At 35.6% G+C, this 16731-nt stretch overlaps 1 long non-coding RNA gene across 1 annotated transcript in view; it reads left to right on the forward strand.

Annotated features, from left to right (window-relative positions):
- Positions 1-16731, forward strand: part of LOC134758375 (uncharacterized) — a 1115837-nt gene that overhangs the window by 520043 nt on the left and 579063 nt on the right. The window contains exon 3 of the long non-coding RNA XR_010133555.1: positions 4158-4317. This is a non-coding gene — a long non-coding RNA (uncharacterized lncRNA). The remainder of the gene's footprint in view (positions 1-4157; positions 4318-16731) is intronic.

A 16731-nucleotide genomic window follows, 5' to 3' on the forward strand; every position in this document is an offset into this window, starting at 1 on the left:
CAAAGAAGATCCATTCCTTCACAAAGGATAGACTCATATTCTCTAGTTAATGATTTGTTGCAAGATCTGATAAGTATCCTTCAGATATACAATTGATTTTAAAGGAGAGCCATTGATAGAGATATCTCTCTGTACCCAAACACAAAGTCCGTGATGAAATCTATACATGGGATCTCTACAACTTATTACCTAAAAATATTAGGAGACAGAAATATCGAGTAACTCTAAAATAAATTATACTTTGATATTCATTTTGTTCTATCTTTTCAAGCAGAATTAGTTTTGAGAAGTATTTTAGTTCATTTATTATTGGAAAAGACCTTACTAGCTTATTCAAGCAAGAAAATTACCCCAAAAGCTTACAAGATTTATAATGCTTGGGGAAAAAAAAAAAAAAAGCAATTCAAAACCTAATGAGACATTTTAGGCCTCATTTACATCTCTAACCTGACGCATTTTCTGCAAAACGTTTTTGCTGGTAATTTACATACTAAAAGCTAGTTATTTATCCATCCCTAACCAAAAAGTTGATGAGATTACTAATACCACAGTGAAGTTAACATTACCCTGAAAGCTAAATACGACCATTTCTAGAGGGTTGACTATTGAGTCATTTATTTAGCTATAATCTCCATTACATCCTGGCAATGCACCCAAACTCTGAGAGAATGACATGAAAGCCCAAATATCTCATTTCCACAGTCACTCTATGGGCAGGAATCCTTCCAGGAACACACTGGTTGGAAATGAAGCACATTAACGTGCTCCGTGTATGTACACACATGCATATAACCAAGAAAAAATAACGCAAGGAAACACATCATATAAAACAAGTTCAGATGTCATGTATTTTTGAATACCACAGAGCTTTGCATCTATTTGGAGGTGATAATTGTATTGATGTAGTGAAGCTGTTGTATAAAAAAAACCTTCCCAATGTTTTGAGAAAAAAGACTACAATGAGGAATTGAAGTGTACAGTGGCACAGTGATATATTTCTCACTGTTTTAAGGAATATTTATATTTTTTCAGGATGAAAAATATATATCCATAAATATATATGTTAATCTTATAGGTGCATCTATTGATATATTTATATTACCAATATATTTACATATTTACTACAATATATTTCTGTTTTCTATTTTATATATTTACATTTTATGTTTTGTATATTTTTATTATTTAACATAATCACCATCTGTTGATAATTGTTTAATAACTTACTCTCAAAAAGCACTGAATTTATAGTAATTTAACGAATATCCTTCATAATGTAAGTGTCTGTCTACAGTTTAGTTGAACATTATTTGGGCACATGGTGAGAATTATACTCCAAGACCTTCAAGACTGTCTTGGAGGTGAAATTTCCCCGCCTCTTGGTAAAAACCCCCTCCCTCACTGCCCTACATCAAATCCCAACAAAATTCAGAGATTGAGAAGTGCATGGTAGATCTCTGGGGCTCCTTGTTTAACCAGACTGCATTGCGGGTCCCTTTGTTAAATTCTAGTCTTTGGGGGCAGTGTGCAATCTGATTTTAGTTTGTTCAGCATCTCCTGCACAGCTTCCTCCTTAGACGAACCAGGTGTTTCATTCTGATCAGGGCCAGTCTGGTATCCAAGAAGGTCCAAAGCTCAACCCACGCCGGTGGCCCTGGAAAGCCCAGAATGTGGACAAATGTGGCTCTATTCCTTTCCTATGTAGTCATAGTTTACTCGATAATGAGTTTCACATTGTGTTTGTTTTCAGAAACCCTCTTTGCTGTTGTATTCCTCCTATGAGTTAGAGGATTTACAAGGGGATACAGATTGATTATAAGCAGAGAAAACACTCCTTGGTAAATGTAATTACTAAAAACTCATCTGCAAAGTAAACTGCCATTCGCCAAAACCTATTATCTTATGACATGTTACGAATTGTGGTTTTAGTCCCTATTTTGAGGCCGTCAAATACTGTGGGCACTGCAGCCGTGGTCTTCAAGGCTGTGGCCACCATCACGGTGATGGCTACCATAGCTTTTGCTGGCTCACGGGGAAAACCACATGAACAATTTTACTTCTCAATTCTTTTGAGTAGTGTAAAAAACTTAGGTTGTGCTGGCTCTACCCACTGTACACCTGTCTCCCAAAGAATATGCTGCAGTTGTCTGTTCAGTTTTCCTCTTGGCCATTTGGAATATCTTTGGAGACTCTCTCTTGTGCTGGAATCTATTGACAAGACTCAAAGAGTACTATAGTTGCTGTGAATATGTTTTGCTTCATGCAAAGTTTTCCAGGTACATACTGGTGGTGAATGATATACTCCATCTCCAGCTTGCTTATTACCTACTAACATTGTGTGATATAGCAAAACATTTCATATGTTTTCTGGGTATTCTCTTGGTTAATCTGTGAAGATAGTATCATTTCAACACCACATTTCTTATACTCTCATGTCAAAAACATTTCATGATGATCTTCAACAATTACGTCCCTCTTAATATATCCGAGACATTAAATATATTTTAAAATTCCACATCTCCCAGTGCCTTTTCAATTATTTATGCTAGAAATGTTGGGTGAATAGTTAACATGTAGTAAGTAAATGAAACAACCATGATTCCTGCCCTCGTGGAGCGTAGAGTCCAGGAGAAGAAGCCAAACCAACAAAATAACCACAATATAATGGCAGATTGTGTTAAATATTAGGAACCAAACAGACTATTGCAATATTCAGTACTGGAAGGAGAGTTAGTATTTAGATAGGGTGTTTAAGAAGACTAGTTGAGCTGGTGGCATTCAAATCGGGGCTGAAAGGTAAAAAGGAGGCAGCTGTAAGTAAAAAGGTAAAAGGAGATGTCTCATGTACTTCTCAATCTCTGGATTTTGTTGGAATTTGATGTATGGCAGTGAGGGAGAGGGTTTATACTAAGAGGCAGGGAAATTTCACCTCTAAGACAGTCTTGAAGGTCTTGGAATATAATTCTCACTATGTGCCCAAATAATGTTCAACTTCCTCCTTTTATATATAATTATATATAATTTATGTATTATAATTATATAAAATTACTAAAAATATAATTTTATAATTTATTGTAAATCATATAATTTTATAATTTATTGTAAATCATATAATTTTATAATAAAATTAATGAGAAGAGCATTCCAGGCAGGGGATGTCAGCAGAAAGAGCCCAATGCAGCAGAGTGCAGCATGTTCCAGTAATTGGAAATGGCCACTCTTCCATGTGTGATGGTGTACATGAGGGTGGTGTGCACAAGATGAGGTTGGAGAGGTAGACAGGGATCAGGAATCCTGACTGTAGTGCCAGAGTGAGCCATCATCAGCATTCCCCTGAATTCAATTTACACAACCAACATGGCCACTACTCCCTCCCCTCCCCACATCCTGGATGGCACCTGACCCTCAATAAGCTTATGGCATATAGGAAAACAACAAAGAGCAAATGTTTTCTCAAGAGAGGCCAGCTCCGAAGAGAAAGAGAAAGGAAGAATCTGGCCTAAAATTGCCCAGGAATTTTTCGTAAATTCCCAATCAAACAAATAATTTCTCCTTCCCTATGGCAGAAGAAATGAGGGAGCAGAAGTTGCCTGGACTATTTTACTAATGGAGTAGCCTTACAGTGGAGAGGAACACCAGGAGTGAGGAAGGGACTTCTCCCAGCAGTTGTGCCCTCTCCCACACTCTCTGGAAGTAATAATATAATCTGTCCTTTTAGAAGGAAAAATCCTTACATATTTAAAATTTTTTGTTTCTACCAGAATCCATAATGTGTGTTATTACAAAGCGAACAAGCTAGATATGCCCAAATACATTATCACATGACTTGAATGCTATAACTTGAATATCCTAGCAAAATTAAATCCAATGCCAGCAAGACGAGAACCAGGGTCTTGATGGATCTGCTACCTAACTATAGCCAACCATAAGTTTTCAGTGTTTTTTCTATATCTTGAGTGGATATTGTATACCTACGCATGCATGGTTATATCCAATCTAGTTTTTTTTTCTCTTTTCCATAAAAATACTTTAAAACTCAAATAATTATAAATGTGTAAATAGAAGGATTACCGATAAAATGCAATTCATGTGAATTACCTAGTGTAATTGTTAGGTATTTGTTGGCCCCTGTGTCAAAAATGCCCTTCTCTCTCCAGGTGAAGAGCTGCTTCCTCAGAAGAGCACCCAAAGGCTGGGTGGCCACTATCCTTTGCCTTGGCAGAGCCAGCCAGTGGGCCTAGGCAAAACCCGCTGTGTTTGCTGACAGCCAACCTACCCTGGAGTTCTGGAGTGGCTTCCTAGGAAGACTGGGGAGCGGTGAGTACCCATGTGAGGCCAGCAGCTTTGATAGCTCTGTCTTCTGGAAGAGCTTATTTTCTGATATTCTGGCCATTCCTGTCATTCTTTCAGACACACTTCTAAAAGACTGTCAAACAACTATTTTCTCTCTTTATACCTTTTCTGCACCCTGCCTATAGCCATATTACTTCTGTAAATCAATTACATCTTGCTATCTCTGTCTTTGTGCATGTAAGTGTGCAATGCTACAAATGGAAACTCGCAAGCAGAGAGAGACAGTGAAAGAGAGAGAGAAGGTGATTTTGTATGTCTTCAACCTTACCATCGTATTTCTTTTAACAACAGTTAAAAATAGCTGTTATCAAGTGTCCAGCTGACAGGAGTCTTTGAAATCCAGTAATTATTAATGGGAATTTTATACAGAAGAGGTAGAAAATGTAAAATAGCTTTGGTTGGTAAAACAGGAAAGATAAATGTCACCAGGAAAAAAATCTATAACAAGTGTGTAGTGAACTATGTGAAGGAAAATCTGTTGTATATTAGTGAGATTGTTAAATGGAAATCAAGGATATTGGCTGTGTTGATGAGCAAATTCTATTCATCTGCATAAAAGCAGTTTATTTCAGAAGATAGGATATGTAGATCTAATTTTTATTGTTATACTATTGTTGGTCGTGGTGATTATGAATATATTACAAAGTTTTATAAAGACTGCAGATTCACGTTTTTTTTACTGTGGGCATTTAAAGTTTTTTTTGCTTGGAATTTTAAGTTTTTCTAAACATAATTATAATTTTATTAGGCACTTTATAAACAAGAATTATAAAAAATAGAAGAGCATAAAATTTTACTATTTGCTCCGCCATATACCCTCTGAGTATTCAACTATTTTAAGGTCTCTGACTAAATACCAGCATATGATACTGGCAGAGATTGAAAGCAGAAATTCTATAGAACGTCTAAATGTCACAGGTGTTATTGGAATGGAAATGAACTTTTTAATACATTTTATAGGTATTACATATAGCTAGAATTTTACACCATATTTTTACACTTTATTTTTTGATTTTGTCACCTATCACCTTTTCCAAATTACTAAAAACTAAAAATACCCTTATGAAATTAAGAGCATGAATGATTTGGCAAATCAAGACGGTGCAGTTTTTCTCCTGTCATGTAGGTCTATGATATATATCATTTTTCAATATTGCTGGTGGGTTGAGCCGACCTAACTACACACTGTGATCCTGAGATGCGGCTCCTGTCTGTCAACTTGGAATAGATTTAATTTGGAGTTACTACTTGGGTAGTCTAATTATTTCAAAAAGGAAGGGGGAGAAAAGTGAGTAATAAGAGTATTATAGGAAACTATATTTTAACAAAAGTTGTAGTTGAAAGTTAGAAAGAAACATATAATCAGGGCCGGGTGTGATGGCTCACGCCTGTAATCCCAACACTTTCGGAGACCGAGGCAGGCAGGTCACCTGAGGTCAGGAGTTCAAGACCAGCCTGGCCAACGTAGTGAAACCCCATCTCTACTAAAAATACAAAAAAATTTACCCGGGCATGGTGGTGGGTGCCTGTAATCCCAGCTATTCAGGAGGCTGAGGCAGGAGCATTGCTTGAACCCGGAAGGCCGAGGTTGCAATGAGCCGAGATCGTGCCACTGCACTCCAGCCTGGGCACGACAGAGTGAGACGCCATCTCAAAAAATAAATAAATAGATAAATAAATAACAACATATAATTAAGAAAGGAGTTAATTTTGTTTGGTATTTGGACCCCCAAATCAGTCTTCATATTCTTTCATTGACAACATTCATTAAGTTCTGCAGAAATTAAATAGAATTAAGAAACAAATTCCTTTCAGAGCAAAATGATATGGTACATTCTTAGTTAAATGCTTATGTCATTCCGCATATTTTTAAGTAAATTATCATTAAACTACTATTTAATATGTAGGAGAAATGATGCATTTAAATGTTATCTTTATTTCATTAGAAAATATTACATTAACAGGTTAAAGAATAGCATCCCTTAGCACAGAAAAAACTTAAGCCCTTGAAAGTTATGAATATCCAAATTAAGTTCAGGCATATACCTGCGTTTTGTCTGATGATGTCGCCATAGCAACATTTATAATCAAATGTGTCATTTTAATATATAACTATAATTAATTATACAATGGGTTCTATTCTTTATGATAACGTTTTTGGAGTAACATCTGAGTATTTGCTCCATATTACTGGGGTAAGTAATAAGGTCAATATTACATACCTGAGTAATATTCATTGCAAACACTTTCAGTGTAGTTTTGCAGAAATAAAACAACTTGTGAAGGAACACAATCGTTTTCTTCCTAGGGACAGAAGGATTTTTAAATGAAAAAGGACATCTGCTCCTTTTCCGCCTAACAATTTTTTTGTCTTCTGGATCAAGGTAATTTGCTATGAAACAAGGAGAAGTGTGTGGCTGTTCGGTATCATTTTACTTATCTGAGTGTTTGCGCATCCAATTCAGAATGTGACCTGACTTGTTCAGATGATACCAGTTTCTCATACTCTTATGTCATCATTTAAATTTCATTTCATGTTTTGACAACCTTCCTCAGTAGAAGGCATAGAACACATCAGACTGCACCTCTTGAATCTTCATTCTTTAAACCTACACGCATGATTCTAGAACTAATGTTTTCATAACATGTGGTGTCACTGAGGAGAATGAAAATCTCACTTTGAATATGCTACTGTAATAATTTTCACTTGTAAGCTATAATTGATCTGAATGATGGCAACAAAAGAAACACTTAAGAAAAGTAATTTTAGTCCTCAGTTAATGAAGTTTAATGTAAGCAGCATTCTTTCAGGTTACACTTATTTATATGCCAGGGATCGTGTTTCCAGGTGTTGGAGGTCATGGAGCTTCTTACATCTACACTGTGCTATCATCACCATTTGTTCTGAGTGATGAAAAAACTAAAGTCCAACATTTTACCTGAGTTTACATGTAACAGGCAAAGCAACCATCATTATAGAGGGTAAGGGTGGGGGTTACATAGAGGATGTAATATCTGAGCAGACTTAAAGCTTGAATTAGCAACGTAAGGAGGAGTGGGTATTTTAGGCAGTGGAAAGAACATGGACAAAGTTCCTGAGCTGAGGAACTGCCTGGCATTCTCATGGAACTGAAAGGAACCCAGATGTCTAGAGCACAGACTGCTAACAGAGAAAAAAACAGGAAGAGAACATACTGGTGCAATGCATGAAGGGACAGGTCACACAGGGCCTTGCAGACACTATTAAAGAAATTTGATCTTTCCTCCAAGTGCAGTGAGAAACCATTAGAGGAATCTAGGTAGGAGAGTGATGAGGTCTGATTTCTATTAAAAATCATCACACTGGTTGATGCGTGGAGAATAGAACAGATGTAGAAAGGAAAGGATAGGAAAGACCAATCTGGAAGATTTTACACCAGTTGAGGAAGAAGAAAAGAGTGAAGGTGTAGGGGTCTGAAGAGGAAATGGAGACAAGTGCATGAGTTCCAGCTGGATCAGAAAGAGAATGGACTGGGTAGGTTAAAGATGAGGAAGAGAAGGGCTAACAATGACTCTCATATTTTTGGATGGAGAAAACATGGTAATGTTCCTTGTTTTCATGTTCAGTTTGAAGTGGATGCAAAATACCTAAGATGCATATATCCTGAAAAAAGTTCTGTTTGTAGTTTTGGAACTCATAAATCTGGGCCAAAGATCTTAATTTATAGACATTGACTTTTAGATGGCAATTGAAGCCAGAATAGTGAATGAGATTGCTCAAAGAGAGAACATAGGGAGATTTTTTTAAGATCTTGAACAGAAAGCAACCTGAGGGACTTGAAGGAGCACCTTGGAGAGGAGAATGAGAAGAAACAGCCAGAGAAGTGGGAGGAAAACCTGGAGAGTCGGCAACATGGAAGCCAAGGGAAGAAGAGGGCATTTCAATATGGTGCTTAAAGTGCGGTGAGATGAAGATTATGACGTATCCCTTGAATTAAACAACAGTAACATCATTGGTAGCCATTGCAACAGAGTTTTGATAGAGGAGTGGGAAAAATCCATATTGAAGATGGTTGTTCTATGGATGATAAAGAATAGAATTGACAAACACATACAACTATTTCCAAAGTTGGCTGTGAAATTGAAGAGATAAATAGGAATGTGTATGGGAAATTGTGAAGTAAAAGGCAATTTTTAAAAATGTGATATGGTTTGGCTGTGTCCCCAACCAAATTTCATCTTGAATTGTAGTTCCCATAATCCCCATGTGTTGTGAAAGGGAGCTGGTGGGAGGTAATGGAATCATGGGGGAAGTTACCCCCATGCTGCTGTTCTCGTGATAGTGAGTGAGTTCTCAGGAGATCTGATGGTTGTGTAAGGGGCTCTTCTCCCTTTTGCTTGGTACTTCTTGGTGCCACCATATGAAGAAGGACATGTTTGCTTCCCCTTCCACCATGATTGTAAGTTTCCTGAGGCCTCCCCAGCCAGGCTGAACTGTGCATCAATTAAACACCTTTCCTCTATAAATTACCCAGTCTCAGGTATGTCTTTATTAGCAACATGAGAACAGACTAATACAAAATGATAGTTTAAAATTCCTGAGGAAATGCTGAGATGAGATCCAGCAATTTTGTGCAGAGCATAGTCCTAAAAAGGAAAAGGGCTAACACTTTCATTTCACAGAAAAGAAAAGAGGAAAGCATAGATACTAATGCCAAAATACTTCATTGGTTTGGTGGCAGGATTTCGAAGTATTTGTATGAAGGAAGATAGTCTTGAGAACAATGGGAAAATATGAAGTCATAGGCTTGAGCTAAGTGAAGAATGTTTGAAATAATCATGGCATTCAACAAAAAAGAGAAACTAGAGAAATATACAGTGTGATTGCCCAGCATTACTGAGAGGTTATTAAGGTTGATGACTATAAGTATTTAGAGTGCTGAAAGATTTTCTCCAGAATCTCTAGAGCAGGAAAACTCAGATCTTGTATTAACTCACAATGGAATTCTCCAAATAGCTGTGCAAGGAACAAAGGTACATGAGACTGCAAGATGATGACGAGGGAGTGATTGACAAATGAGGCCATGGGTATTAACCAAGATAGGAAACAAAGCAAAGACACGAAGTGTCTGGTGTAAAGGTCCTGATGGAGTCAAATAATAGGCTTAGTGAGAATAACTGAGCAAACAAGCTAGGTGGAGGGAAGCTTGGGGAGGGACAGCAGATTGTCTGAATTCTATATTTCAATGTGGAGTTTTAGGTATGGACATCCTGTTTTGTGACACTGAAAGAGGATAGTTTAGATGGAGTGGAGGAAAAGGTCACTAAGAATGTGGATATGAAGACATAGTGAGGCCAGATGATGCCACCCGATGACAGAAGTGATTGGGATGGAGACATCCAGTTGCCAAACTCTTAATGAAGAGTCATGTGAAAGTTGATAGCAAAAACACAAGGTCAGGGGAGACATAACTAGTGCACAAGACTGAAAGCGTAGTTCCCCCTGCTCATCCAAAGAGGATGAAGAAATGATGTACTGGACCGAAGGTGGACCAGCATGCAAAGCAGGGATGTTCATAAATAGCGCTGTTCTATCCTGCATGGTTTGAGAGGAAACAGCAAAGTCTTCACTCTAACCAATTACCTCCGTTAGTCCTGTAGGGATGCCTGAATTTTTTATGACAGTCAGGTCTTCAGGAACTCCCCTTGGCCAGCACAGGAATGCTCCAAGTCTTAGAAGAAATGCACAGGTGACTCTTTGGCACAGTGATCAGAAGGTCCTGGGTTTAAAATGTGGTTCTGTCACTGTGGTGTATTCTAGCTAACAATCACGGGCATGTTCATTAACACTCTGCACCTTTTGACCTCTCATCTGTAAAATAGGAATAAAAATAAGAAGTTCTAATGTCTGATTGTAAAGATTAATGAGAGTAATATCTGTAAAACCAGGCTGACATTACCTGTTGCATATTAAGTATTTAATAAGTAGGATCTAATGGCATAATTATCATTATTAATGTCATGGAACTCATATACAATATTTTAAGCTCAAATAACTTTACAAGGCTTCTTGAAGCAAACCACACTGTCTCCTGCCCTATAACATTCTACATCATGAAATACCCCTCAAGGTGCACCTTATTCTACATCTGACTAGCACATTATCTTAAACTGGTTTAATATACAGTCATGTACCGCATAATGATGTTTCAGTCAACAGTGGACTGCTGTTTTCTAATGTTATAATGGAACTGAAAAATTCCTATTGCCTAGTGGTAGTGTAGCCATCGTAATATCATAGTGCAATTACTTTAAGCTTTAAATAAATCTAGGGTAGCCTAAGTGTACAATGTTAATAAAGTCTACAGTAGTGTGTAGGCATGTCCTAAGCCTTCGTGTTCACTCACCACTCACTGACACCCACAGCAACGTCCAGTACTGTAAGCTCCATTCCTGGTAAGTGCCCTATGCAGATGTACAATTTTTTTTTTTTTTTTACCATTTGTATATCATTTTTATACTATTTTTTTCTGGTGTGCCTTTTCTATGTTTTTTATACCATTTTTATACCTTTTTCTTACCATTTTTATACAGTATTTTTTCTGGTGTGCCTTTTCTATGTTGGATACAGCAATCCTTGCCATTGTGTTACGATTGCCTACAGTTCAGTAGAGTAACCTACTGTACAGGTTTGCAGCCTAGGAGCAAGAGGCTGTGCTTTACAGCCTAGGTGTGTAGTCAGTTCTACCTACTTTTGTATGGTTAGATATATGATATGGTCAGATTAAAGGTTTGTTTAGGTACACTGTATGAAGTTGGCGCGTCAACAGAATCACCTAAGGACAGGTTTCTCAGAACACCTTCCCATCCTTAAGCTATACATGACTGTATGCCAGCCCCCAAATTATTCTCTCCTCAACCTCCAGACACGGAACAAGTAACCTTATTGAATAAATCTTGTATCCTCCTCACCTGAAAGAGAACCGGGATCAGAGTAGGTGCTAAACAATATTTTAATTTAAGATGGCACAAAAAGAGAACTTATGATAGGTTACTAAAAGACATGTGGCTGGTTCTTTTCTTCTAAAAGTACTAGGTATAGCAAACCAATGCATGAGAGAGGCAGCCTGTTAATCTAGAAAGAGTGAGGAGAGTGAGGTCCCCTTTCTTCATCCGTTTTAAGTGCTGTTTTTTGTTACAGCGGTTTAGAAGGATAGACAATGATGTTATGCCAATCAGTCTTCAAAAGAATATTTCTAAGTTCTAACATCCCCACATGATGTCACAGAGCAGAGGTCTTACCAGCAAAATCTCAAATACAAAGAACAGATGTTTGAGTAACATTTGACAAAGGTTTATAAAACATGAACTCCTCTAAACACATATTTAAAAGACTTAGTATTTCAAAGTTTACTATTAGATTAGTATTCAAGGGAATCACTTTTTAAGACGTTGAGTCCGATAGGAAACCAATCATGTGAGCAAAACTTCAGTCTTTTAAAATTGTAATTAAATTAAAGATTATCTGGTTGCTTGTATACACTATAAGTAATATTGGTGCTAATCTGATGGAACAAAGCATTATCAGCTGTTGAGGGTTTAGTGGGGTGTCAAGGTATTTATTCTTTAATATATATTAATGGAATTTTAAAAAATCTCAACAGAGAAAAGAAGCTCAAGATTCTGAAAGTAGTAGATTCAACTTTTTCTATATTAATGGCAGGTTGTCCTAACAAGAGAATCAAGTGAGATTATAGAATGGGGGCATTCCCAACAATAGGAATCAGCTATATTAATAGCTTTGATAGCTAAATCACTGTTCTCACACTACAGTGGGATAGGCAAAGGTAGCCAGCTTTCACTGAGAATGTCTCTTAACCAAAGAATCTTCTGGACACTATGTGGCTTATTTCATTAAATCATCATTCATTAATTATTGTTCCCAACTTTAACATTGTAAAAATATGATACTGAGAAAGATTTACTTGGTAAATATATGTGTGTGTGTGTATATATATATATGTGTGTGTGTGTGTGTGTGTAGGTGTGTGTGTGTACACATGTGTGTATATATGTATATATGCATATATGTATATATGTATATGTATATATATGTGTGTGTATATATATATATATATGAAGCTATCAGATGACAGAGTTGAGGTCTGAATTCTGTCAGATATCAAAGCCAGTATTCTGATCCCTGATGTATAAAACCTCAATTTATCCTTCGATTGTCTAGAGAGCCCTGGACCATTAACCTATTCCTTGCAAGTTCTTAACCGATTTGTTCTGATGTTGACATAACACAGATAAGGCAGTTAAGAGTTTAAAACCAAGGAACGAACGAGGGCTTAGAAAATTCAGCAGAGCTACTAAAACAACTTTTGTCAAAATGTGTCACTTTATTTTGATAGCTTTTAGGTTGATAAAGCAGGAGGCAGGACTCTAAGCTAGTATCTCTATATCAACTCTTCTATCATGATAAACTTGTGAGCAAGATGAGTAAATGGGAGCTGGTTGATAGTGGAGATGGGCAATACTGGTGTTGTGATTATCTATTCAATACTTGTATTGATGAACTGAGTGAAGATTAGATATATAAATATGTAAATTGTAGAATTTTTAGAGGATTTAAAAATGTGTAAAACAGATTATTAAAAATTTTCTGTTTACAATATTTTAGAAAATATTTTGAATGAATAATGTACTAGAAATTTTTACATTTAAAAAATCACAAGACTACATTTATAATTGCAAGTCTACATTCTCTAACTTCTCTGAATAAATACAAAATTTAATTAAGAACTATCCATAGAATGGTAGACATTTGGAATAGAAAATTACCCTATATAGTTCACCTCTTTCACTGGAGTAATTTATTTGCAGATTGAACACTCAGTAGAGAAATTTTTCCACATCTAAGGGACAGCATCAACCAGGAAGTCTTCCTCTAGAGGAAGTCTCTAAAAGTATTGGAGTTCCTAGATTACTTAATTGGTCATGAAACAAAACACTGCAAGAGAAAGTAAATCAAACCTAATAGGGAGAGTTTATTCTAAGTTAGTATTTTATATTAGAAAAACCTGATTTTAAAATAGTGAAAGTGGTATTTCAAAATGATCTGTATTTATTAATAATTTCTTAATATTTAATAACATGTGAAAAGGTAGATGACAAATGGACTCTATAGGCACTGAAACTTGGTGATATAACAACTCCTTCAGTGAGCGGCTTAGTGTGAAAGATACAAAGGGCAATGTAAACAGAAACATCAATACGTTTCCCTCAAGTTTAAAATTAGTATTTATTTTGGAAGTTTCAGTCAACTTCATTATTCTCTCTCCTTTTTGGTAGTCATTTTTGTTTGTTTGTTTGGGTTTCTCTCGATTAAACCCTGTCACTTCAGGGGAAGTTCAAGAGAATAGTGCATTATTGATATTACAGAAACAGTTGTTACTGATCAATATGTTTTGAACCACATACAGAGTATATCTTTAAGGACATAATTCATCAAAAACAGGCTTAGTGGAGCTCCTCATACTATTTTCATTGATTTTTTTCCTCTCTAGGAAGACATGGTAGATAGTCTATATGTGACACAAGAGTTATATTCAAAATAAAGAAGTCAGGTAGTCAATTACAAAGAAAAAAATCAAATATAAGCATTCTAAAAGAGGAATACAATTGAATTTAAATTATTATTCTCACATTTTAGTATCCTGTTCAGATTATATAATCAGATGACCTGTAATTATTAAAAAGGTTTCCCATAAAGAATACCAGATTCTAGGTGTGAATTTCATTTGTGACTCACTATGTGAAATAGGAGTATTTCTATAGTATTTAGTTTTCCTATTACCACTACATAGCTTATTTTTAAATTTAAAATTAAGTATACCTATACATTGCTTGATACTGTATGTGTTTTACATACTTGTCTGTTAAAGCAAATTTTAAAAGAACTAGTGGAGTTCACACTGTAAGATGTCCTAAAGTAATTCCTATTGTACTGCAAACAATTGGTTTATAAAGGGAATAATAACCTTCTAATCTTGCAAATCTGTATCCTCATATATAGTGTTAGCTTAAAAATCAAGATAATATATTCTTTGCAGTATTCACAAAGAATCTGAAATGAGGGTTAAAGGAAAGTACTATGTCTTAAATTGTTTTACAAGATAGAATATTACTGCTCATCAGATCAGAGAAAAAAACTGATCTTTGAGTGAGGTTTTTTGCTTTTAGAACAGTGAATTAGTGTAGATATTTTAGGTCACAATTTGCATTTTAACCTCAATATCTGCCCTAGTAGTCCATTATTCTAACTTTCTCATTAAAGGTGAAACCCAACCATCATTGCTGTAAACTGCTTGGGTGAAATGTCCTCTTGGATGGTCATAAATAAATGCTTTTTGAAAAAACAAGAGATGCGTGCATAGTAGCTACCTGTGACAACTTACTCAAGTAGCCGTGGAAGGCAAGAACAGTTTACTTTGCATATTATCTCTCTCCTGGTCCAACCTTAATTTGAGACCTTATGACCACTTGGCCTCCCCACTAGTTCCTTGAAACTCCTTATTAATCCAATCCATCTGATGCATTGCTCCAGTATAATATAATCTTCCATAAAGATTTTCTTCCTTGCATGGTAATACATTGCTTTGTATTTTACTGAGTGTTATTTCATCAAATCCATATATGTGATGTATTTATTCATGCACCAATAAATGGGCTTTTAAGTTGTAATCAATTCCCTTGTTATTTTGAATAAAGACGCTATGAATATTTGAGTACAATTGTTGGTGCAGACATGTATTTTCATTTCCAATGAGTAAATACCTAGAGAGTGCTACTCCTTTGTCTTATGGTAAGTACATACTTACCCTTAAGAAACTGCCAAATTACTTTCCAAAGTTGCCTTAGCCCTTGGCATTTGAATGAGGAATATATGAGATTTTTATTTGCGCCACATTTTCACGAAAACTTGGTATTGTCAGTCTTTTCGGTTTTAGTCACTCTAAGGGTTGTATAGTGGTATCTGATTATGGTTTTAATTGGCATATCCCTAAAGACCAAATACATTGAATATTTTTTCACATGTTTATTAGTTACGGGATAGCTTCTTTTGTAAAGTACCTGTTCAACTCCTTTGCCCATTTAAAAAAATATTAATATTTATTATGGAGTTCTTTCTATATGTTCTGCAAGTAATTTTCCCAGAGCATGACTTGCCTTTTCACATTCTGAAAAGTGTCTTTTGAAGAGCACAAGTTCTAAAATTGATTATGTAGACTTCATCAATTTTTTTATGATTTCAGTCTTTGGTAACTTACATAAGAAATCTTTCTCTATTCCATAAAAATTTTCTCCTATATTGTCTTCTAGAATTTACATAATTTTGGTTTTCATATTTAGATTTTTGATTCATTTCAGGTTATTTTTTGTAAATGATCTGAGGTAACAGTCATTTTTTTACATATGGATATCCAATATTTCCCACATTACATGTTAAAAAGTATACACTTTCCTCACTGGATTATCTGGGATCAGGAATTGACCACATAAGGTGGGTCCTATTTGTAGACTCTATTCCGTGCCATTGATCTTTATGTCTGTCTTCATGCCAACATCACATCACCATAGCTTTATAGTAAATTTTGAATTAGGTACCACAGATACTCCCACTTTGCTTTTCCTTTGAAAATTACTTTGACTATTTTAGCTCCTTTGCATTGCTATATAAGTTTTAGAATCTTCTTTTTAACCTCAAAAAGCTGTTGAAATTTTTATTGGCATATCATTAAAATATAAATCAATCTGGGAAAATTGACACATCAACAATATTGAGTCTCCTGATCATGGTATCTCTCTTCACTAATTTGCACTTCACTTACCTCTCTCCACTTTTCTTCATTCAACAATGTTTTGCAGTTTTTGGTGTAAAGATCTTGTATGTATTTTAGTCAGTTTATCCTTACATATTTCATGACATTTGTTGCTACTTTAAATGGTATTGTAGTATCAATTCCATTATTATATTGTCACAAATACGTAGAAATACAATTGACATTTGCAAATTGACACGGTATTCTGCAATGTAATAAAATTTACTTATTAGTTCTGTGAACTATTTTGTAAATTCCATGGGAAAAGTGAATAGATAACTTTGCAATGTGTGAATAAAGGCGGTTTTAATTCTAATTTCCAAACGTCCTAGGGTTAAAATATGAGTAGAAATGGAGAAAATAGATGACCTGCCTTATTACTGATCTTAGGGAGAAAGCATTCCATCTTTCACCATTAACATGACTTTATCTGTAGGTTTACTGTAGACAGCACATAGTGGAGTGTTGTATTTTTGTATTATCTGATGATCTCTGCCTTTTAATTGGTGCT

The sequence above is a fragment of the Gorilla gorilla genome, chromosome 3 (assembly GCF_029281585.2).
Source record: "Gorilla gorilla gorilla isolate KB3781 chromosome 3, NHGRI_mGorGor1-v2.1_pri, whole genome shotgun sequence".
NCBI classification, from domain to species: domain Eukaryota; kingdom Metazoa; phylum Chordata; class Mammalia; order Primates; family Hominidae; genus Gorilla; species Gorilla gorilla.